Consider the following 23,095-nt stretch of genomic DNA (forward strand, 5'->3'; position numbering starts at 1 on the left):
GGAAGGTCTCCATGTTTTTTTTTACCTTTTGATTCTCAATGTGCTTTTCTGCTTTAAGTAAATCTTTTGCTGTCTAGTACCCTCATCTCATATAGCTGCTTGTATAATGAAATCAAAATAACTGGGAACACAACTTGAGGGCAAAATTTTAAGAGAAAAGCTCTTGGACATTTCTTTTTTCTCCTCTTTGTGAGGTTGTTTCTCAGCAGATTTTTGCATCTAAAGGCTGGGTGAAAATACCTTTTCGGCTGAGAAAATTACAGCTGTGAAGCCCTCCTTCCAGAAGTCTGCTTTTAATAGGGCCATTGTAGGCCATAAGGAATGCTAGTACATCCATATGTATGGTCACCTTGGCAGAAAAATGACTGCAGATGGGCAGTGTTTAGTTGATCAGGCAAGATATGAGTGAAGAATCTCATTTATGGCTCTTAGGTGTTCGTGCAAGTGTAAGGAAAACATAGTATTAGACAACAGGTATGACTCTGAAAGCACTGAAAATACAAATAAAGATGACCCATGAACTCTAAGGTGGTGGTAATTTATGGCTCGTTGTGCTTTGTGAGGCATAAGTAGAACTGTTTCAATGTGGTACCTGTAACCACAGTGTTTGTTAATGGCTTGACCCATTCGGAGCATGTAGAAATGCACACGTGTAATTCTCTTATTGTTCACGGTTTTATCTGGAATAAAAGTTGGCAACTCCAAAATCAAACAAAATTCTCTGCACCAGATAAAGGTAAAATATATCAGGAACCTAGTGAGAAACTCTGTTTTTGTACGTCATCAGCAACTGATCCCATGCTCTTAAGATCCTGAGAACCTACTATGGAAGGAATAAATAACATGAACGTTGACCCTCTTGCTTGCTTGCTTTTTTCCACTTGACTAGCTCATTGCTCTCTTACTTCAGAGAAGTAAGCATTTAAATATTGGTTGTTTGGCTGAACTCTCTAAAGCTTCTTGGTTTATCTTTTTGCCAGTTGTTTCAGGTAGCTTGGTTGGCTGGCTCCACACTGCTGAGTGTGGATGCTTTGCTACTCCTGTTCAGAGCATACCTCTGGTGAGGAAGGGCACTGATCAGAATAAGCCAGACTTACTAATCTACTTTGGAGTAGGTTTATTCCAATTCTTGACCAAACTGGGAAATGTAGTTTCAGACACAATCATCGTTACCAACCCTCTGTTACCCACCTCCACCACTGGGCAGGATATATATGTTTAATTAATTCTGCTTTTACCTTTGACCTGTAAATAGTGGGAGTAGTGTCAGATTTATATGTTATATGAGTAACAAGGATTTCTCAGGAGACCCTATCCTGGTGAAAGAGGCTAACTGTAATTTTCAACTGTGAGTAATTGTATATAATATAATCCTAAATGATTTTTCTTCTGTAATTTCATTAGAGTTTAGAAATTTAATTAGATTTTGAATCACTCTGAAATAAAGTAGCAAAACACCCAGAGACTAAGAGCAGTGGTTATTTTGTCCTCTGAGGCCAGAATTCTTGGTCTCAAATTGGCATGCGTTCATTAGAAGGAAGTTCGCAGAAGTTCTTGATATATTATTCTCTTTCAGAATGGACTCTGAATAGGCCTTTGGAGAGCATTAGAAGAGCACACAGTTATTATACAGACTCTTTTTGAGGTTTAAGATCATCTGCCTTGCATATACTTAATAAAAATATGCCTCTAAAGTTGTTTAAGAAACTGTGGAGATAGGGAAGATGCACCTCCAGTGCCTCAGTGCTCTTCCTGGTTTATTAGCAACTCCAGTACCTGTGTATGATGATACAGAGAGGAGCTGTTTACTTTATTTTAATGATTAGGTAGGTTTATGGTTATTTTTATTGCTACACATATGAACTGTCATGGTGGCTGTAATTAGAGGCACGCTGAAGTGCTGTGCCTTCTCTTCCATCTGAGGTTCAAAGGAAATCTCTGTCCTGCAGACTTTGATTCTCTACTGAATTCGTCCTGATGTGTGAAAAACAGAAACAAAACAGGGCACAGTAAGGTCAGTGATGGAGCCTGTGATGGTGGGAGTTCCCAGGGCAGCTGCAGTGGGTTCAGAAATTGACCTTCTTAAAAAACTCCTAGAGCTTAGGTATTCAAGTGTTTGCTCCCTTTTTGTTCTAACTGGTATAGCACTGTTTGCATCTGTGAAGACGCTGAACTGAAAAAAGAATTTGAATGTTTAGGAGCACATTCTGTAAAGCTTTTCTTTACCCCCTTGTCAGGGGCAGTTTTCTCACTGTTGTTAGTTGTTTGAGATAGGACCATCTGCTTGATTTGTGGATGTTAAGTCCTTACAGGGCAGAGTGTTGGGAACAGAGAAGGAAATTCGGGCTACTTTCAGCATGGCAACAATATCAAGAACTGTAACTGCCACAGACAGCACTAATGGGAGAATCTGACTGAACTGAGCAAGGTGGGAGAGACAGCAAATGTGAAATGAAGAATGAAGTAAAACAAATTAAACAGAAATATTATTCTTTAATGGCAGTCCAAACTTTTGAAGAGAAATAAGGATCTCCAATGCAGTGAGGTGCATATCAATCCCTAAGTGAGCAGTCAAAAGTAAACTTAGGGGCTAACCAGGATGTTCTGTCACCAGCTGGTCTGTTACCATTGATAACATCCTCTGTATTGGCCACTGCAGGAAGAAATGGAGTGAGATGATTCTCTGGGCTGATTCTTTTGTCCCCTTAGCAGTTTTTAGTGAGAGTGCATTGTTGCATGCATCCAGTATTCTGGCTCAAAATCTGTTTCCAATGTGTCCCCTTAAACCTTGGGGTCATTTCAGGAAGAAAAAGTTTGGTGTACGGTACTTGGCTTGATGGGTACCAATGTATCTTAGGCAATCGCAGGGTTATCTGCTGTATGTGGGCATGCTGTCATTAATGTGCCATTCAACATCATGGAACAAATCAAGAAAAACTTGTTCAGACTGGTTACTGCTAAAAAATTGAGGGTCTTTTGCTATGGGCATCCGGAACAAATTGAAACCATGCTTGAAAACTCACAGCTGCTCTTCCTTTTCTATTTTCTCCATCTCCTCCTCTGTCAGGACTCTGAGATGCTGGGACAACTGGGAGGGATTCCACGTCTCAGCAACTAACTGAATCACAGATGCTGGGTGTGTTAACAAAGGGAAACACGCCTGCACCAATTATTTAGTGCCCTCTTCTCTTGACATTAAGGAATACTACAGAAAACCATTCAACATTTTAATCTTACTTCTTTCTTCTCTCATTCTCTGTTTACTCTTCAGCATGAGGGCGCAAGCTTGTACATTTAAAAATAGCTTTTTCTTTATTTTTCTTGAGGGATTCTGTAGCTTAGTGCTATTAACAACACAAAGAGGTGTAAGAAGATGAAGAAAAAGTTTTGGGACAGAGGTACTCAGGTCTCTTTCCTGCAGCACCATGAAAGAAAATGTCAAAGCAGTTCACAGCTCATTGTTGCAGTCTTCAATTTGCAGGTGTCCTGCCCCAGATCTTGCTCTATTCTCACCAGGTTTATAAAATGGTGTGTATAGGATTTCCTAACATTTTCTTCTATTGCAAGTGGATTTGAATTATTTAATCAATTGATCTGCATCTGTGTGTCATTATCTCAGAGGAAAGGATTTTTTGTGTTTCTAAACCAGACTGATCTGTATTCTGCTGCAGCAGGGAAGAAGGGTACAGCAAATGGCAATTTCTTTTTCTATGGTGAGGGAAGGTACCTGTGCATCCATTTAATAAGTTGTTTATCTTTTGGGTTAACACCTATCAACCAGTTTGTTAGGAGATGAAATAAAATGCAGGTGGGTAGACACCCAAATCACTATTGGCAAAATCAAAATCTTTATCAATGACATGACAGGCCGAGGGAGCTGGACTTGTTCAGCCTGGAGAAAAGAAGGCTGAGGGGGTGACCACACTGCAGCTTTTTAGTACCTAAATGCAGCCTATAAATGGGAAGGTTTCAGCTCCTGGAAAAGGTAGATAACAGCAAGACAAGGGGAAATAGTTTAAAGTTGAAGGACGGAAGATTTAGATGTCAGGGGGACGTTCTTTACTTTGAAAGAAATAAGGTGCTGGAACTAGTTGCCCAAACAGGTTATGGATGGCCCGTTCCTGGAGGTGTTCAAGGCCAGGTAGGATGGAGCCTGGGGCAGCCTGGTCTAGTATTAAATGTGGAGGTTGGTGGCCCTGCCTGTGGTGGGGAGGTTGGTGATAAATGATCCTTGAGGTCCCTTCCAACCCAGGCCATTCTGTGATTCCGTGATCAACACAGAAAACTATGTGGCTCATCTTTCTGCTTGAAAAGTGCATCTCTGGCACATTACAACAGTCAAATTCATTCTAGACTGAGTTTTAGACTCTTAGTACAGCCAAAAGCAAGGTTTTGGATCCCAGGGGACCAGGTGACACTTTTCCCAGAATGGTGCTTTAAACCAAAGGATTTCAACTACTTCCTGGTTTTGAGCAATTGGGGAAAAAAAGTGCCAGGGGGAGGTATCAGTCTCCAGGTAGTACATTTAGGCTCGCAGATTTGTTCTTAAGATGAATTTTGGTGACCCTTAAGCATAGTGCACAGCCTCATGGATTTGTATCCCACAGCTCAGAGGAAAGAAACTCATATCCCTATTTGTCTTTAGACAACCCTGTTCCAATCTGGAGCTTGTTGCATAGTGTGTTTATGAAAGTTGGAGACAAATAGTCTAGGATGAAGTAGTTTATTTAGGTTAAAAGATTACTAAGAAACGGTCTTTCAGGCTATTCATAATATCACCAGCTGGCCTGTCAGTTAGTTGTGAGAGTCTACAAGCAGGAGGGTGCTTGAAATGACTGGGCTAAGGAAAGAGGAAAAAGGAAAGAGATCAGGATCCTGTCTTAGACATAGCAGTCCGTGAGTCACTGGTTGGGATGTGTGGGAACACATGGGGCAAAAGTTTAGCGAGTTAAAGGAACTGAGAAGACTGAAAATTAGCTCATGTTTCTCCAAAATCAAGTTTGCAAACAGTAGTCAATGGAGACAGGCTCTGCTTGTTTTTGTAGTTTAACCTTGTTTTATTTTTAATAGGAGCAACTAACATTTTAGTAGTAACTTGAGACTGCCTGATCTGTTTTTTCTCATGAAATAGTTTATTTTCCCTATCTTTCAGAGAGCCAGCAGGTGGGAAGTTTCTTTTACACCTACAGAAACTTCACCAATTTAGGATACTTTAACTCTCAAATTTGGTTGAAGTAGTTCAGTGAGTTCAGATACTTTTGGGAGGTCTGATGTACACGGGTATGCAATACTGTAATCATACCAGTCCTGTTGCTTATCCATAGAGATTCAGTGGATCCTGGCTCTCACTAATCTCTTGGAGATCTCCTGCAATGCTTTGGTCTTGGTTGTCTAAAAAATGTGTTCACATGGGTAGCATATTGCATTCTTGCCTGTATGTCCTTCTCTACTGTATAGGTGGATTTCTTGTATTGAGTAGAAGATGGAAAATTCAGCAGTGATGATGCTTGAACAGATGGTGTTACAAAGATAGAAACTGTACTGTGTATATTTTTTTCTTTATTGAAAACAAAAACAAGCAAATGAAAATCACTGCATGAAAAATTGCATTAGGATATCTTTTTGGAAATGGTGCTATGGGAAACATCTGAAATAAGAAATTTTAACTCAATGAACTATGTGTTTCCATAACCGTCTTTAGTAGTATAGTCCTTCTTGTCCCCTTTTCCTTCTCTTGTTCCCACGTGACTTCAAGAACAAATCCTTTCCTCGTTTGGAACCGCTGGTGAAGAAGGCAGTTGTTTAGCATATCTCTTTCTTCCCATCGTGTTGTGGGAGTGACAGTCCTTATTTATTGTCCAGTCTTTGTGCCAAACACAGAACAAACTTGCATAATCCCAACAAATCCACCTGCATAAGCAGGCACTTTGGCAACTGAGACAGCTCCTGTGGCTGAGCACATGACAGAGCAGCATTGTGAGGGCCCTTCTGCCCCACAGAGCCTCATTGCAGGCAGATGTCCTTCACCACTTGATGCAACTCCATCAGAGACATATGTTGGTTTGGGAAGGGAGGTGTCTGCTTTTTTTTTTTTCCCCCACTGTCTTCTGCTAGCATCTTCTCTGTAAAGGTCTGCTCCAGACTGGAACTGAGTCTGCTCAGGGAGAAAATGGTCCCCCTTCTTACCCCACATGGATTTCCATACACTTGGCATCATACTGGAAAGCCTCTCTATGTTGCGTTTGTAGTAAGCTATTCTTTGTGGGTCTTTGGGGGTGGGGTTGGCTAACTAGCAGTGAGCTTCTGCTTGGGTGACCTTAAATGAAGGCCCCAGTACTCACTGGTTAATATTGTCTGCTCCTCTGTTATCAAGAGTGTCTCTGCTGGAGGGCTCTTTGTTGATAAAGCATTGCTGGAATTTTTCCTGTGTAGGTTTTCATATGACACAAACAAAACATCCCAGGCAGCCCAGCTTTGTCGTTGTTGCACATTCTGATACACCCATCTGTGTCTTAAAATACCTTTGAAGTGTATGATGATAACTTGTAAAGCTTCTAAGCTGCCTCTGGAAATGGCTGTGTTTGCTCTTTGCAGGTGGCACAAGTAGTGGGGTTACAAAATGAACTGTCTGGGAAAATTCATGGCTAGAAAAAAGGCCCATGTTTCTGCTTGTCTAGTTTCCAGTTTTTCTGCTTGTCTTCTCTTGGAAAGTAGTGCACAGCCTTTAACCAGAAGATAAAAGTAAATAGCTGTGCTAACATTAAACCTAAGGGTGCTCAGAAAAGAAATGAGGAAGTCAAATAATATGAAAATAATGATACTGTAGCCAAAACTGAGAGCTTCCACTGTTTCTTTTAGTTCTAAAACACCCATGTTTACATATATCTATACTTATTTAAAATAATATGTGAAATAAGCCAGATGAGAACTATTTTTTAGAACTGTACCTTCTCTTTATGCATTTGACTTCTAATTGTACAGGTTCTTAAGATATTGTTGGATAACAACAGTTTTAAAGTTACTGGTCATCCTTCTTCTTTAGGATGTGCTATCAGAAGATGACCGAATAAAACTGTGTAATAACACTTATAATGAATCAGTTAGGCTCTTAAGGGGAGAATCAAGTGAGGTAGATGGGAGCAGAAGGTGTCAGAGGTGACAGATTTGCTCGATTTCAGTAGCTATAGTGGATGTGATTTGATATTTTGCTTCAGTCTTCACAAGTGTGTTTTTTTGGTTTTAGTGATGTTGATGTCTGGGAAGGAGAACAGTTTATTTGAATCAGGCCCAGGACAGGATGCCATGTTGGAGGAGATGGGGCAGCTGAGTGAGAAGCAGGAGAGGATTTGTGCAGCTTGTGATCACAGTCTCATCTAACGCAATGAGAGCTGCGTTAGATCATGCATCAGGGCCCACTATGCTGTCAGTGATGCTGCAGGGGAGTGAGGGAGAAATGGAGGAAGGTTTACTATGGCCTTCAGTGCTCCCTTTAGCCCTGGAAAAATCTCAATTTGTTACGGTATGTCTGTGTTTATTAACATGTAGCTTACACCTCTGAAGCAAAAGAGAGATGTTTTATGGAACTCAAGTGCTTTTATGCTGATTGTACAGTTTTCACAGTGAATCTTGTAACTTTAATGACAGATACTTGCTTTTAGTTGCAAAATTTTAAAATCAGGACAAAATGCAAATGTAGGCTTAGTTGAGATAAACCCAACCTTAATTTAAGCATTTTTGCTAATGTGGCTACAGAGACTATTTCTTTCCCAGCAACAGCTGTCATCCAGGAAAGCATGCATATGAAGAGGCTCATTGTTTTGCTAAGGAAGGGCAGGGAATGAGGATTTCCTCCCCGGCTTCTCCCCACACTGATCTGAAAGAATCTGCATTTGCTGGCCTCTGTGGGTTGCAATGAAGGTCACTTGCTGTGCTGACTGGTGAATGGGGGATGCAGCATTTTGCTGCGTGCTGACAAAGTAGCTTCTCAGTATTTTGAGAGTAGTGTTGTCAATGGCATGGCATCTGGTTCTAAAGGCAGTCTGTGGAGCAAATATTTCTTTCAGTGAGATATCAATGATTTCTTATAAAAATTGTGCTGTCTGCAATCCCTCGTAGTACACAGGTACCTCTCAAAACGCACAGCTATCCTTACGTATCTCAAATATAGTAGGAAAAAAAATTATCTGTAGTTTGCTTACTTCTTCTGAAACCAGGACACCTTCGTTAAAGTGAGAACATGTTTAAGTGATCATGGCTGACATCATCACTTGGCGAGTTAAAATGTGTTATCTAGAAAATTTAGTGATTTATTTAAATATAAAAGTGACAAATTCACTCAGTGATATACATTTTCAGGAAATAATAAGATTATAATAACTAACTGCTTATACCTACTACCTCCATCAATGGGTATATAACAATATAATTACAAAAAGCTCTCAGAGTAGCTTTGCAACCTTAGTGGCTAGGCAACAGATGGAAAAGTCTGAGAATCCATTGCTGCTTTTAGCCTGGGCAGAAGTCAGAGGTTTTTTTATTTTATTTATTTATTTATTTATTTTAATGGCCAAATGACTGCAATTTGATTCTTCCAAATGACCAGCTAATGAATGTGGTGTTACTCAGGATGAAACGTTTTTTGTTCCTAGGTGTCAAATAGGGTTGCCAATAGAAGAAATGTCTCAATAACACATGGAAAAGTTGAGCAATCAGAAATGAACCCCTGAAATACACCTGTTGTTCCTCTTTGAGAATGTAGATGATGTGCTCAATCCAAGCTGTGATTCAGGTACTTCATGTCCCTGTTATCCCCTCTTGGCTGGTTCACCAACTGAGTTGCATTCTCATGATGTGCTGTAACCAGAGCACAGAATGATGCATTGCACTGACACAGCAAAAGATTTCACGCATCCTGGGATGTTGGTTGTTTTGGTTTGGTTTTTTTTTGGCTAGTGAACTCAGCTATTGAAAAAAAGGGTGTGATACTGAAATTCACTAAAAAAACACAGTAAGTTTCTGAGTAGCAAAGTTTAGCTTGGGTTTGGTTTTGTTTTTATGGTTTTTTTAATTATAAAAAAACTTTAAACATCCTGACTATCTTTAGCTATGTACCAGGTAGTAAGAGAGAGGTGTGATATCATACCACTAATAAAGGGCAGTGATGACCAGTGGATAGCAAGCTGGCTCTTATAAACTAACAAGCCTGCATAAATTGTACCTCAAATGTACAAATATTGCATTTTACACTCGAAATCCTGTTGTTGGATGCAATCTGTGAATGGGCATATTGTAGAGCTACTTAAACAATCAACTCAGTTCTGCCTCAAAGTAATTGCCACTTATTTTGTTTATAATTTGGCCAGTGCTGGTGACGTGGCATTACACTTAACTGCATCCCATTTTGGTGCTAACTAATATTTGCCCTAACACTAGGCATTAATAAGCTGGGGCTTCTCTTGAGACAAAGCAGATATCGCCTCTTTAATGGAATATAATAGGCATAAACAAGCCAATTGCCTTTCTTTGGGATTGGAACTGTGTGATTTTTCTCCTTTTGTAAATGTTGAAAAGCATTACAAGTCATTAAGGCAATCTTCATAAACAGCAATTTAAAATAAAAGAACCATTCATCACTCATTTCCACGCAGATTCCCTTCAAATATATTGTCTGTGAAGACAGTAATTTTGCTTCTCTACATAGTGCTGTGGAAACCTAAAAGCTTTCAGGCAGTGGCAGAAACTTCCCAAAAATCTGTGGTGCCTGCCTTGTTCTGGTGCACTGAGCACAGTGAGTGGAAAGGTATTAATGAACAAACAAGGAAAAAGGTCACCTAATCTGAATGCCTGAAATGAAATGTATGTTCGTTCCTAGTTACTTCCCTGTTTTCTTTAGGCATTTATGTATAGTTAGGTGAGTGATGATCTGTTTTAGCTCCTTCCATGGGAATCTATGTACCTACATTAGGATTTAAATGCTTAAGTTGAGTGTTGTCTATCTGACAGATGAGGCCTGAGATCTTTCCCATGGAGACAGTGTTAATGATGAGCAATAAGCAGAAACAGTGTCTCAGTGCATAGTCACTTTGCTAGTAAAATCATCACTATGCACCATCAAATGACAGCCAAAGCATTCGACTTTGACTACATTACTAGTTTCTTCCTGCATCACAGCACAAATTAATCTTATGGGAGGGATCTGAACAAGGCAGCCTTTCCCACTAAATCCTTGAGGCACACCGGATTTGGGCAGATACCATTCTTCTGTGTTGTCCATCTGCAGATAGCCTATATGGAATCACCCACTGCCCCTCTTCCACTTAAAATTTAGCATTCTGTTACATGGATTTATTTGAAGAAATCCTTAAAAGCCCTTACGTCATGTACAAAAATACAAGGTGACCTTTGGTCACAGCTTCCATGAAGCAACGTGTTCTCTGGTTGTATTTGCTCTGTGGAAATCAAACCTGTAGCCATGACAGGTTTTCTTGTTTTCCTTCCTCCTTATTTGTCACCATCCTTTTCATTCAAGAGTACATCAGATGCAACAGTTCGGAGGTAACATGAGGTCGTTCTGAGGTGCTGATGTCTGGGGTGGAAGGAGCAGAACCACTATGTGAAGAATTTGAGGCTGAGTTTGAAGTATGTGAATTTGTACTATGCAAGCTGCACCAGAAAAGGGAATGTGAGGTTACTGCAGTCACTCAAGCTTGGGTATTAGTCATTCCAAAGCTATGCTGTTGAGGACTTTGGTTGAGGGATAGCACCAGAGAGGGAAAAATAGAAAGTGGAATTAGTTTCCCAGTGTTACAAGACAAAAGTTCCATCATTACAAACTCCCCTATTACTTACCCAGAGCAGTGGAAACAATACAGATTCCTTAGATCTCTAACACCGATTTTATTATTATTATTTTATATTTTAATAAATCTGGTTCAATGCATCTGAATTCAGATCATGACTGCTGTGTTCAGGGGCAATCAGAAGTACATTCTTACCTCATTTGGGCTCTTATTCTTTTCTAGCTAGGCAAGTCCATGCCTCGCAAAATCCTGCGTGAAAATGCAGGTTGGGCAGGAGCCAATCTCTTGCATACTTGCTTGTGTCCATTTTCATCTCTTTTACTCTTCAATATAAATTATCCATGTTATGTTTTCTGGGCATTTGTTGATGATGTTCCTGTTATCACTTGGATCATTGAAAACTTCATGATTTTCCTATGCTCAAATGATCTGACAGTGACATTAAGGGAGGCAAGAGCTCGTTTCCAATTGTTTTTTGTGGGTTTTTTTTTGGCATTTTGTTTTCCAACCAACCAAGTAAAATTCTAATCTGAGTTATGTATGTACAGCTTAGTATCTTACTTACTTTTCTATATGACTTAAGTATAGTAAAACTCCTAAGGTTATTGGAACATTTAGGCAATGTTACTAAAATTGTAATGTGTCTTTCTGCTGTAAGATCCTTCTCATCGAAAGTCCCTTATGAGTGATGTTAAGAGGTCATCCTTTCCTCCTTGCTGCCTTTACTGACATGAAACATAGCCACTGTTTCCAGTGCTTTTGATGAATAAGCAATAGCTTAGTTGGGGTCGATGTGGTTTCTTGAGGCAGTAAGGCAGATTTAGGGAGGGCCAACCTGAGCAGTATTCATTCCTGAGACAAGTGTCTAAGGAAGAATTTCTTATAAGCCCATGTCACTGGCTTTCTGCATTGATCTGAGAGCATTATGTTGTGTGGGGATAGTGAGCAGAGGGGCAGAAGAAGGGCTTATCGCATCCTATAGATCTCCAAAACTTACACAGAGTTTTCCAAAGAAGGCCTGTAGCAGTCAGATACCTCTTAACATTTGCAGCTCCTGGACTGGGTGTCTATACACCTTAGCTCTTCAGACTATCTCCTCTCTGTTCAGTGAGCTCTTGCTATCTCACTTGGTGTGATAAAAGAAACTGCTAAAACAAGAGGATGCTGAGAGCTGCCTCTATTCAAATCTCTGATGAGCTCCTCCTTGTAGCTCTAGGTTTAATTAGTTTTCATTGCAATATTAATGATCCAAACAAACCATTTTAACTTTCCTGTTGCACAGCTGGAACCTTCTTATTTAGTATTCTGCTCTATAAGGGAATCGTATCAACTTCCTCTCCCCTCCCCCATTTGTCCCATTAATATGCATTGAAATCACAGTCTCGTTGGCATAGAGTTTCAGACCTGCTATAAAAGACTAATAATTTCTAAAAATGGCATGATTGAACTAATCACAAAGTCTCATCCAAATAATACAAAGATAGATTTCTCCCAGAGTTTGATGGCGGTGATGATTAATACTTCATTTATTTATTTACAGTGTATCAGCACTTACAAAGATTCGCTCATTCCTCTGAGCACACATACAATCTCTCTTGAACTCCATGGTATCACATTGCAGCAGAAATGTCTAATCTGTAAGTCTCCAACAACAATATCATCTTTCTATATTTTCCCCCAGGAAAAGGGAATACACTTCTCAGTGTAGAGCTAGAGACAAAACAGAATAGATGCATCTCTGACAGAAAAAAGTCTTTTTGTCATCTTCTGATGTGTTTCTGCTCCTGGACTCAGCAGGATTTATAGAGAATTCTATATATTTAATTTGAAGATTATCATGCTGACAGATGCTAGGGAAGAGTTGACTCTCCTGTGCTAAAGGATTGATGTGGAGTCATTCATTTCCAGTGCCTTCTCCTTCCTTTGCTGTAGAAATTGGGTGAACATAGGTAGCAGGGAATCTCTTTAGTCTCCTGCTCAGAGCTATTCCATTGCTAACACGAGATCTGTCTTGTTTTGGCACTGTCTTGTTCAGAACTGAAGGTTTTCTAGATGCTCAAAGAGCTGTGCTCTGCAGACAGACTGTCAGCTACTGCATAAAAGGGTTTTCTTGGCTCTACTGTACAAGCAGAAGTCAAGATACATTTCTGAATGTGCCAAAAAGATTTAGTGTTGCTGTCAGATCACTTTTCATTGAGACTTACTCTCTTATACTCTTGTGTAGTTTTTGAAAATAGGGCTTTGGAGTGAGTGCATTAAGATTAAAGGGTGAGGTCTGATTGCGTGTTTTGACACTGTCTGGAAGGTCTAAGTTCAAGGGAGCAATGAGTGACTTGATGGCAGAGTAACAACCCCATAGCCCAGGCAGTGGGAGTGGGAAGTGCCTTACTGGACCCCTACATTGGAAGCCAGGCATAGGCAGCCTTTTCTCATTCATCATCCCTAACTCATCTCAAGAGACATGTCCTTACAACCCACTTTTCCTCATGTTGCCATCCTGCCAGACGTAACCTAAACACACACTGGAATTTAAGCTAACACACTTTACACCAGATTTGCGTCACCACAGTACCTTCAAAAGAATCTGTCCTCTTCCTTCCTACAACTCCCTTTAGATACTGCTCTCTCAGGCTGTCCTATGCAAAGATTTAGGCAGCATAACTTAAGGCTTAGACTAAATTAGCATATGGGTTAGCACATATAACTCCTTATTTATGAAGAGGCTTATACTGTCCTCATGGGTCTGCCAACATTAATTACTTGTGGTTTCTTCCTAGCCCAGTTCCATCAGAAAGATGCAGGTTAGTTTAAGCACTTGTTAAGATGACTTTCATTCTGTGCTGTTTCTACAGGGTCAGGCTAGGAAATCCAAAGCAGCCAGTAAGATCCAGAGTGAGAAGATGGGCAGTAAGATTAAGCCAGAACACTGCTGGGCACTAGCCTCCTGACTGGCTTGGCAGCAATCAGCACAGCATGTATAATTGCAGCTTCAGAGTGACCTGCTTTGTTCTTGCTTCACTCAGTCCCTTAGCCAAAATAGCACTCTCAAGCTAAAATCAAAGAAAGTATACCAAGGGATGGATCTGATTTAACAAAATTGTTTTCTAAATTGATTTAAATTGGTGTTCAAACTGTGTGCACGGCTTCCTTCGGTGACAGAAGTATGATTTTACCTCTTCCTATTCTAGCTGTGCAGTGCTGAACCACCTGAGAGGAAACAGGCTGATGCCTCTCCATAGCTGGGCACTTACACTAAAACTGAGCCAACTTTTCATAATGTAATTGTCAGTGATGTTTCAATTAAGAGCCTTGGGTGACTTTCTGCTCCCAGACTAAATCATATGGTACTTAGAGAAGCATCATTTTATCCACAACAGAGTACATTTTCCTTTTCTGGTTCAAGATGTTTGGGCCTGACAGTGTCTCTTTAAAACTCAACATTTTAGGAAAAACAGATGCTTCATTTTATTTCTATTTGTTTGGCACTTTGAACCTTTATAACACAGCTACCTTCAGGCTTTCCTTCTGCAGCTCTGAATGTCAGCAGATCAGGTGTTTTCTGGAGGAGTGAGGTCTGACTGCCTTGTGTAGAAACCATTCAGCCTTACTGTCCTCTCATTTAACGAAATAATCATTTCTTGTGCTAAAAGAAATGTAAAAATTGGTGCACTGTGGGGATTAGCTAATGTGTCTGCATTAAACATTGAATCTTATGACTCTCAATGGAAGCATTAGGACAAGCAACCTTGCCTTAGAAGTGAAAGCACTGAAGAATAAAAACCCAAACATTTACCTGTGATTTCAGCATACACAGTTTCCAATGACGAATGATACTGAAGGTGCTAGGTACATTTATTGCTTTTTATGAATAACACATATTAAGTCTGTAGGGTTGAGGAGGCAGAATTTTTTATTCCTTCAGGGATAAAATTCTTGTCTCAAAACCTTTAGCTGTTTGGCCTATGATTGAAGGCTGGGTGATGTGGTGTTTCCACACTGAAGCTCATTGCAGGGAAAGGCTGGGAGCTGTCAATTGTTCTGAGAGCTAATGGAGGCATTAAAAATGTAGCAGCTTACTGGGGGGAAAGCAGGGTGGGTAGGGAATGTGTGTTACTAGCAAATGCTGTAACTGGACTGTAAGTGGTCTCCACACATTCATGAATGATGGCTGACCTCTACTCTGCTAGGGCACATGTGTGCATGTCCATCATGGCAACACACTCTGAACTTACTGCATGAGAGGCTCTTGGGAGCATAACCCCTGCATCTATCTCCAAATATAGCTCTGCTGGGCTGCAATATAAGGCAGTGGGGAGAGCTGTGGGATTGAGTAGCCATTTGGAAACTGCACTGCAGTGATATCCACCAAGATCCCAGTGCCTGGTTGGTGACCTTCTTTGCTAAGAGGCAAATGTCTGCAGCTTGTAAAAGAAAAAGATGCCTCTGAATGCCTTTCCACTTTTAAAGGCTCCCCAGTGCCGGCTCAGCAGAGCAAGTGAAACCCATGGCAGTGCTTACTGTACTCATACTGTATCAATAAATGCAACCATACATCTGGACAGGGAAGCATGCTCAGAGCAGGGGGCTGGGAATTATTCCTGGTACTGCCTCTGACTTAGGGTTAGAGCTTTGACCTGAGTCAAACTGCTAACCAGGAACTGTTTCAAGGCCAGTAGCTTTGAAAATAATGCCAGTTAGTCCCTCTCTGACTCCGAGTCCACACTTTATGAAAATGAACTACATCAGGATCCTTTGAGGAAAGTTTCCTATTAGAGCAATAATGAATAAGAATTATAGCAACAATTCAGTTGTCTCTGTGAAATTGTAAGGATTTGGTCATTGTCACTTGACTGCAATTTTGTTTGTCCTGCAGATACAACAAAGAACAAATCAACCTAAGTACTTTATTTATTTTTTTAACATGGAGGATGAAAATGATATATTGCTGTCTTTTAAAAGAAAATTAAAACTTTAACTCTAAGGTGTGTGTAATAAAATGGCACTTTAATTCTCTAGTGTGCCATGAAGGCTTCTTCTGTTAATTTATTCTTTTATTTTCATTTTTTGTGCTTCCTGTAATTTTCTGAAGTTATTAATGTGGCAATATATTTGACCACAAAAACCTGCCTTGTGGTGTTGTTAAGACTGTGAATTAGCTCCACAAATGGAAGGCATTTCTGAATTCAAGGCAAATTGATCGTGCTTTGGATGTGCAGGGTCTTCTAGGGAAACATCAGCAACTTGAGTGTTTGTAGCATCAAGACCTGAACTCACCAGTACTAGCCTAGGTTGCAAGTACCTGCAAATAACTTCCCTAATCTGTGCATAAGAATTTGTAGGACTCCTCCTGTATCTGTGGTACAGTTTCCACTAAATGCAAGTTAACTGGCATAATTCCATTCTTTTCTATTTATGTGCATTGGCAGTGAATGGCTAATTCACTGGAAAGAGTTTTTATGTCAGGGTTATCACAGACTTGTAAACTGGTATTATTGTTTGAGTTAGAAGGGATCGTTAAAGGCCATCCAGTCCAACTCCCATGCAAAGAACAGCGCTCAATCACACTGCTCAGAGTCCCATCCAGCCTGACCTTTTATGTCTCCAGGGACAGGGCATCAATCACATCACTGAGCAACCTGCTCCAGTTCTTCACTATCCCTAGTGAAAAAAACTTCTTCCTTATAGCCAATCTAAATCTGTCTTTTAGTCTGAAACCATTTCCCCTTGTCCTATCACAGCAAACCCTGCTAAAGAGTCCATCCCCTTCTTTCTTGCAGCCCTTCTCTAGATACTGAAAGGACACCATCAGATCTCCCTAGAGACTTCCCTTCTCCAGGCAGAACGGCCTCAGCTCTCTCAGCCTGTCCATTCCTCATATCATTTTTATAGTGGTATCGTCCTCAAACTTGCTGATGCACTCAATCTCACTGCTGATGTCACTGATGAAGTTGTTAAAGAGCATCAGTCACAGTATAGAGCCACCACTCATCACTGATCTTCATTGAGCCTTGACCACTAACCCCTGCACTGGAAATGTGCACTGGAAATCATGCACTGAAAATGTGTTTTTAAGGAGATCATGGACAAGCTAAAGTAGGTGGTAAACTCCACAAATGGTCTCAGGAGTTGCTGAGGCTTCAACTTTGTGGTCAATGCAATACACACACTTGGGGTGGAACTTCTTGGAATAGAACTAAAAGGAACAAAGGTTTCAAAGATACTTTGCTGAAGTGTACTGCTTTGTTAGCTTTGATGTCTGTCTCTCCATGCTGGTAGGATAGACTCATGACTCTGAAATGTCTGTTTAGTGCTCAGCAGTCAGAAAGACAAACAGAAGACTGGGAAAGCAATCAAGAATCATACTGTGTTGCCACGTAAAACCATTCTGAATACTGACTGTGGTAATTTCTGTCACCTCAAGAAAGATGCAAGAATAGATTAGACAAGAAAGAGCAGAAGTTGAGAAGTGCACTTTTTTCTTTTTTTTTCTCCCCTCCCCTCCCCCCCAATGAAAATTGATTAAATAGGTACAATTCTTCAGCTTAGAAGAAAGATGACTGATGGACTGATGGGGTGAGTTGTTACCATTTCTCACAGTCTAGGAGCTACAAAGTGAATACCAGTGAAAAGATAATTCTGGCCAGAGTCAGAGGCAAGTTATTTTTTCTGTTGTTCTTGAGAAGCAATACATAATAGGTTTGCATGGAAGAGAGTGTTTCTCAAATGCCAAACTGCCCATGGCCACATCTCATGGCTGTTGATTTTACATTCTCTTTCTAGATCTTGCTGGTGAGACTACTGGCTCCAGGCTATTGTGTCAACATTACTTTACCTCCAAGCTCTGTAGCACTTGGCACACGCAGGAGTGAGATCAGCTCATGTTGTCTTGGACTGTGCAGGGGCAGGCTGTACAGCTCTGGCCCTTTGTTGGATTTGTTCTGGAGAAGAATGAGGTGCAGTTAAGGCCAGCTCCTCACTAGGATGAATGAAGAGCTGAGCTATAACCTCTCAGCCCCCCGTGGTATCTAAGCAGACAACTGGTGAAGTGGGGCTCTGCCATGGCTGCCTTCTCCTTTGCCCTAGCCCAGCAAACCAAGAGCCAAGGACCTGTGCACTCCAAGGCTGTCAAACAAACAGTGAAAGGAAGCAGACCTAAAGCCAATTGTCTTTTTAGGTGAAATCAGGGTTTGCTGTCATTCTCATCAGTGACGGCTCTGCTAGACGGCCCCACAGGCACCTGATTACATCAGGGTCGGGGGGGAGGGTGGTCACGCTGTCATACTGTGACACAGCAGCATAGCTGTCAGGGAAGGAGGCTGTCTGCTCTGGCAGGGTTCCCATACAAGGGTTCCCATATATATATCTCTTCTATTCATCTCTCTAGGTAAAATGCTGTTTCCTGCTCGACTTTGAAGTGAGATACAGCACCCTTTACTTATGTGACCTTGTTGTGATGCTCCATCTTGCTCAGATTTGCTAACAGCTTCTGTGTCCACCCCCACTGCACTGCAGTGATCAGGAAAAACACTCGGGCATGAATGCAAAAGCTCTCAGCAAAGCCAGCCAGCAATACTGTGCTTGACTGTGTTCACAGAGTTTGGCCCAGATCTTCCTTGTTGCGCTGAGGAAGTCAAGTGTCTAATTCATTTGTTTAGCATATTTTTTCTGATCCTGTGCAATCTTATTCTGTTCATATTTCCTCCCAGAGAGAATGTGCTGGTAGCCAAGGGAAATAGGATCAGACCCACCCTCAGAGTTTCAAAGCCAGAAAACCAGTGACTGTTGCTGTTTCACCTTCTCTTCCCACCCCCACCCCAGTTCACCCACTCCCTTTGTATTCCTTCTTCTCGTATACATCTTTCCTTTGTATGTCCTGGCTGTGGAAGTGCTGGGTTTTGGTCCTTCTCTGGGGCCATGGCTTCTTTTGCTGTTTCTGGAGGAGCTGGCCCCTTGAGGCTGTGATTCCTCCTGTGGTTAGAAAGGCATTTCAGACCTCCTAGAGCCCTCCAATGATAAAAAGACAGCCAGAGCGGCCAGCTTAAATGTGTAAAAGTCCAGGGCTGAGAGTGATTAAATCCATCCACTGAATCTCATCTTCATGCTCTTATGGGATATTTTGTACTAGAGCTTTTCTCTTCCTCTTATCACTGATTGTGAACCATCCATGCATTCAAATGCTGAAAGTGTTCTTGAGTGTCTCCGTCCCCTGAGGCTGAACTGCTGCAGTCCTGTCATCTCTCAGTATTAATAATAATAATATATTCTATTTATAGAGCTTCAAAGCTTTTCATCCACCTTTGGGATAGAACATACCAACAGTTAGATAGTGCACAGCAACCCTAGACAACAACTTAAGACAGATGAGTGCATCCAGTTGAAGCTGAATATGAGATTTCATTTGGCAGAATTTAATTGCAAAAGTTATTAATTATTATTGTTGTTGTTTATGTAGCTCCAGACTCGAGAGCAATAGGCACTTTCTAAATACTACCAATAGTTAGATAAAAGCACAAAGGCCTTATGATCATATCAAAGTAATTTGCAGAAGGCAGAATGTGCTAATAAAAATCCTCCCCTAGAGATTTTCCCATCTAGGACTCAGCTTAATCTGATGAATTGTCCATAATGCTGGAATCTACTCTTTTCCTGACTCTTCTATTGGTTCTTATTGTAAGCTTTACTATACAGTTTAGTTGCTTTGAATCTAAATCACATCTACACAGGCATATTGCAGACGTTCAGAAATAATCTGATGCAACTATTTGATATAAATCTTTATGTGTTTTGCAGAATTGTTTAATTTAAATGGACAGTTGTTAGTTTCTCTGGTTGGGGTTTTTGTTTGGTTTGGGATTGTGTTTGTTTTGTATGTTTGGTTTTGGCTTGTTTTTGTCTTAAGGTACAGGACTGGGTGTACCTGGGGTGTGGTTCTAAAGATCATCCCCACTGAGTGCAAAGTTAAGTGCTTGCTTACTCTGGTACTGGCCACAATGAAAACCAGTAAGATAACTGATAATTACTGTTAAAAATCTCATGAATGGATAAGAGACTTTACAAAATTATGTGACTCACATCATGAGTGAACAGGACTGTGTGAATCTGTGGGTGGGTTTTTTATAGGCAACATAAATGGTAGAGTCATGAAAGGTGCAAAGAAAAATGTGGATCCTGACACTGGAATTAATGAGAGTAGCCAAAGTCAAAGAATGTAAAAATATTGCTGTTTAAATAATATTTAATTCCTGCTCAGTTCTGGTTACACTACCCTTTCCATGATGATCAGGGGGCTGGAGCACCTCCCCTATGAGGACAGGCTGAGGGAGTTGGGTTTGTTCAGCCTGGAGAAGAGAAGGTTGCGGGGTGACCTCATTGCAGCCTTTCAATACCTGAAGGGAACTTACTCCCAGGAGGGGAGTAAACTCTTCGAAAGGGCTGATAATAGCAGGACTAGGGGAAATGGTTTTAAGTTAAAAGAGGGAAGATTTAGGTTGGATGTTAGGGGAAAGTTCTTTACTAGAAGAGTGGTTAGGTCCTGGAACAGGCTGCCCAGTGAGGTTGTGGATGCCCCGTCCTTGGAGGTGTTCAAGACCAGGTTGGACGGGGCCCTGGGCAACCTGATCTAGTAAAAGCGTATGTTTGGTGGCCCTGCTAGGCAGGGGGGTTGGAACTACATGATCCTTGAGGTCCCTTCCAACCCGGGTAATTCTGTGATTCTGTGATTCTTGCTTTCTTGTTTTCTGCATTTAAATTACTGCCATGGAACTTCAGTACTTGTTTTCCTGAAAGTCTGCATGCTCTCAGAACTTGTGGTGATATTTTTTTCTACAGAGATGTTTCATGCTTGTCATGCTCAGCTAGGCTGGAAAAAGACTATCCCAAGGTATCATTAGCATCCCTTCTGTGAGAATAGCATAAGTTCCATCTTTAAAGCAGTAGGGAAACAGAGGGTGTTCCAGCTCCCACTTATGTCTCTAGGAGGGTTTCTCTTGATTGGAGCTGCCTCAGCCATATCTGCCAGGCTGCTCCTGCAGTCAGTATCAATTTCCAAAATATTCAGGTTCAGAACATCAAATCGTTTGAAATGTCTGAAGATCTGCTGTCCTTCAGCAGGGCTGGAATATTGAGATCATTGGGCTTGTGATCCCAACTAACATGGACAGTGTTGAAAATGTCATCAGTAGAGACATCAAACTTTGCCTCTTCATTTTGGTCTGTCTGCATACGCAATCGGCTTGTTAATGGATTGCAGATATACCCTGGCTTTGAGTAGTGCTGTATTTTGAAAAAGCAATACTTTCTTGCAATAAAACTGCACTTTGAGTTTAACATGCTTAAATGCTTCAGTCTGTGCTCTACTTTGTGTGTAAACACTTCTGCTGAAATCAGTGAGAGCATCTGCATGATTGAAGTTATGGACTTGCTTACAGCCTTAATTCTGCAAACATGTTTAGTTTTGCTCCTAAGGAAAGGGCCCCTAGTCTCTGCCGGGAGATAATTAATCACATATATTTTACAGGAATTAAACTTTTATCTGTACTCATTCTTTACCTTTTGTCAAAAATATCTTTGTAAAATTTAAAGAAAAACAGTTGCGACTTTGAAAAAGTACGTTATTTGTCTTTTTATTCTCACTACATTTTTATTGAAATATTTGATAATGTCTAAAGAGTTTTGCAAACTGCAACCCTTTAAAAAGTGTCTGAAGTCGGTGGTTCTTGTGACCATAATTCAAACCATGTTCTTTTCTGAATGGAAAGGGACTAAAGAATAGTTCTTTTATTTGCATTTGTCTCTTTATTAATACCAGCCATTTTAATATGCAGACTGCTCCAAAAGTAATGCCTCCTGTTTATTTCTGTGGAAGGTGCAACAGATACAAAAGCACAATAGAACTATTTGATAGAGCAGACTCTCAGCTGTAAAACACTATTTTATAGTATAGTCACCATCTTTTCTATGCTTTTTTGCCAGAGATGAACAGGCACCTGCATGCCATGCTCATCAAACTCTGCACCACCTCACAACCTCTGTCACCACTGCTGAAACACACCACTCACTGCCTCACTGTGCTCACTTTCACTGTTTGGTCTCTGTAAACATTCTGCAAGCATCAATGAATATCAGTGGGTGCCATTTTTCCAGCCTGAAGGAATTCAGTCATGCACCTTTACTTCATATGCACTTCCATGTCTGACATTGTTTTGTCAGGCTCCCCCTCTGCTGCCGTCTGTTACACAGCAGCAGAATGTAATGAAATACTGGTGGGAAGGTTCAGCCTCTACTGCTATACCACCGCCATCACCCTGACTTTGTAGGTCAGCCGAGTAAAACAGGAGGCATTACATTCAGAGCAACCCTCATACAGTGAGTTTCAGTTCCAGGAATCACAGTACTGCTAAGAGAAGTCTCTGATTACCAGGGACCCATCTGCATAATCCTCAGTAAGGGTCTGTGACAAAATATTTAGGACCAACAGTTGGGCTCTCTGATGCTGCCCAGGCTTATCTCCAGGCTGAGGACCCATCCCCAGTTTCCCAAGCTCCATGAAAGATGGAGCCAAGGATGTGACAGCCAGGCCCTGGGCTATGGTGGACGACCCTGATGAGTGCTTGGTGAAGAGCTGATGCCTGGAGTGAATCTGTACAGCCATGCTCTAATTTTGATGACTGCATTGCTGTTTTCTTGCTTTTCTGCATCAGTTGCTTTCTATTTGTTTGGCTTCTTTCTTCCCAGTCTTATACAGCACTCTCTGCACAGAAAACATTTGCTATCTTTCAGGGCAGGTTTTTGCTGTTCTTGGCAGTTCTTTGTTTGCCTGGATTCCTCCTGCTAACCCTGATAATCTCATCATCACCATCTGTTAGCTTGTTAATCTTCCATTCAGGACATTCAGCAAAACCCTGAACAATTACACATTGGCTTTTTCTGAAAGGCTGGCCATCAAGTTCTAGTTCCCTCTTGTATGTTTCCTGTCTTACTGAGAGCCAGTTTTAGATTATCTGCTCTCCTTTAGCATAACTTAAAATTGTACCATTTTAGAAATACAATAGTCTAATTCCTCAGATTACTGGAATGGGAAAAAGCAAAAGACTGCTTTTCCTGGTTAGCTGATGTTCTCTGATCTGATAAGGGGCTGGAAACAGGTTGGGCAGCGGTGGCTGTGGCTGTGGCTCACATTCTAGTGGTGCCCATGGTGCTGGGTTGGCAGCAACCTTGGGGGGAAGACAAAGTGCCTTTGCTCAGGCAGAGAGTGTTTCTCATGCAATGGAATGTAACCAGGATATGCAAAACTGAAG

General features: G+C 41.0%; 1 protein-coding gene across 2 annotated transcripts in view; it reads left to right on the plus strand.

The window, feature by feature from the left end:
* C8H10orf71 (chromosome 8 C10orf71 homolog) overlaps positions 1-23,095 on the plus strand; it is a 75,259-nt gene that overhangs the window by 28,732 nt on the left and 23,432 nt on the right. The window lies entirely within an intron of this gene.

Source organism: Coturnix japonica, chromosome 8, assembly GCF_054131305.1.
Source record: "Coturnix japonica strain WE chromosome 8, WE-NBRP24, whole genome shotgun sequence".
Taxonomy (NCBI): Eukaryota; Metazoa; Chordata; class Aves; order Galliformes; family Phasianidae; genus Coturnix; species Coturnix japonica.